We start from the raw sequence: 2500 nt of genomic DNA, 5'->3' as shown, positions 1-2500 counted from the left end.
AGGAAAATATGTTAATATGTCATTTAGACACGAATGCATATTAATAAATGACATGTTGTTTGAAAGCCTCGAGGTTTTTATATAAATGCAGATATATAAATGTAATTTAAAAGAAAAATCGATTTTCTAATGCTGCACCTGTCAATCCTGAACGAAATATTCTGTGGCCTATTTTGCCGTCAATACTGCCGACGTTGTCTTTGCTGTAATCAAATCAGTATATATTTATGTTTAACATGATATTTCATTTTATCAATGGGAACATTCATGTGTCCAGACAAGGCTAGCAGCAGTAGCAGCGCCGCGTCAGACACGTTTCTGGTGTGTAAAGACATAGAAAAATCCACGCAGCTGACACGCAACACGCGCGCCCCCGGCAGTGTGTAATCGGCCTCCCCGAGCAGTTTGCAGTTCACTGTGGCGCAACTGTGCTCGCATCATCTGTACTGATGATCTAACATGTCCAGGGATACCATATATCGTCTGCAAAAACTCCCACACTTGTGCACAAGATCTAGGATACTGTACATCAAAAACATAAAAAGCCTTAAAGCAGGCATCTACTGCCCCAAGAAGAGATGGGTGCTCCAAGGCATGTCCATGCACTATAACAAAGGCTTGTGAAAACTGATGCCTGTCCTCAAGAAGAAGCACATGTGGGACCTCTGTGCTTGTCCTTTTCGTAAGGTATTCAGCGATGTTTGTTCCAACCTGTAGAGAGAGAGAAAAAAACTTCATAAAACTTCATAAGACAGCTTTACTTCAGATATTAACCCTCATTACAGGCATAAGTTTAAGTGATAAAATTAAGGCCAAAATTATATATAATCTATGGGGATTTAAATTATGTATTAAGTAATGGGTGAACAACTGGAAAACTATGTCTTTCTGTGTTTGCTCTAACAACATTTCGTTTTAACAATGATAACAATAAACTGAAACAGATCATCGTTGTGCAGTGGTTTGGTCTGACACATATTTGTGTGATAGGTCAGAGAGGTAGGTAGTAGAGGATGGATACCTAAACTGAGCCCGACTGGACCCAATGGGCCAGGCCGGGTTCGGACAGATATTTAGAAAGTAGTTCGGTCACATCAAACAACGAATTTTAAAAACGGGAAATAAAGGGAAACTGTATCGAGGTCTGCAAATCTGGAGACAATCTGTTACAATACTTGTTGGCGCTTGTTTATTACATTTGTATTAACTCACAGGCTGCTCATCTACGAAAGCTTTTGTAGATTCGGCGTAGCTGGGGCGGACCATCTTTCTCCGGATTTTGTAGGTGCCGGGGGGGGGGGGATCACCACAGGTAGCAGAAGCAAAGCGATGTCTCCTCGTCTGTCTGCAATATTGCAAGCATAAAAGTCAAATGTAAAATTCTACGACTTTGTATCACATTCTGGCGACTACATTTCAAAATGCAAAAAATATTCCCTGACCTTGCTCTGACTTTACTACAAAAATGCTCAAATTCCCTGATTTTCCATGCCTGGTATAGACCCTCTTAAATGTCATTCCAGAAATTCCATGACCCGTAGTGAACTTTAATTTGAATGTTAAACTTAAAAATACCTGCTGAGAAATCTTCAAGATTGTTCAGAAGGTCACCCGTCTTCTCTTTTGGGGCGATAGAGAGGATTTTCTCTGTTGTAAGGCTCCAGTTCTCAGTCAGCTTTCTGTTCAATAAGCATTCAGAAATGTCAAGCAAGCAAGTGGTCATTCTCATCACGCCAACAACAACATTTTACAGCTAATAACTTATAATGAATAATCAAGAATAGTTATTTTGGCAGGCAACACACACACACACACACACACACACACACAGTTAGAATCAGCCAATTTCTATATTAGTGGAATTCAGCTGCATGGAGGCAAAGTACTCTGTGACAATAGCTCATGCAGGTGAAATTTAGCACGTTGGTCCCAACAGATTAGATTGATGCAAGACTTCTTTGCCAGGTAGTTCACTAACTAAAATGAACCTATTGGCGGGAACCGGCGATGTGTTCGCCTGTCTTCGTCAGCATTACAATTTGCATTTTGTATTTAAAAGGAACTACATAAAGTACTTTATACATAACACAAAACACATGCAAGCATGAGCATTCAAAATAGGCTACATGATAGCGGAATACAAATTTCCCTCTATTTCCCTCCTTTTTCTGCATGTTCACAATTCAGCAAGCAAGATGGCAGTGTTCGTCTTTTAACAGTCATGGTCATTCATAACGTAGGCTGAGGACGGTTACAGTTGCCGTGAAAAAAAAAATGTTGCCGCCCATTTTTAGACTTCTAAATTAAAATATCCCAAACTAATTTACCATTGGCAATGTCTGTACGTTACTAACGGTCGGTGGATTAGCTAACGTTAGTAACGTTTTATTCATAAACCGCTCCTTAAACCGAGCTAGCTAGCAAGCCAATTTAGCTAGCATACAATGACTCAGATATATCTTAATAAAAAATAAAACCGATAGACAACGTAAATTTGAAT

The 2500-nt window shown here is 39.6% G+C and overlaps 1 long non-coding RNA gene across 2 annotated transcripts in view; it reads right to left on the bottom strand.

Moving 5' to 3' along the window:
- Positions 1–432: 432 nt before the first annotated feature.
- The window catches only part of LOC120553793, a 3273-nt gene continuing 1205 nt past the window's right edge, over positions 433–2500 (bottom strand). Inside the window, exons 2-4 of one of the 2 annotated variants that reach the window (XR_005638208.1) lie at positions 1576–1679; positions 1213–1345; positions 433–711 (exon numbers count right to left, since the gene is read on the bottom strand). This is a non-coding gene — a long non-coding RNA (uncharacterized LOC120553793). Of the gene's footprint in view, positions 712–1212; positions 1346–1575 lie in introns of both variants that reach the window. The other variant, XR_005638207.1, reaches the window with a different exon arrangement.

The sequence above is a fragment of the Perca fluviatilis genome, chromosome 23 (genome assembly GCF_010015445.1).
Source record: "Perca fluviatilis chromosome 23, GENO_Pfluv_1.0, whole genome shotgun sequence".
Classification (NCBI taxonomy): Eukaryota; Metazoa; Chordata; class Actinopteri; order Perciformes; family Percidae; genus Perca; species Perca fluviatilis.
Note: the sequence above shows the minus strand (reverse complement) of the source record. Positions and strands in the feature narration are given on the sequence as shown.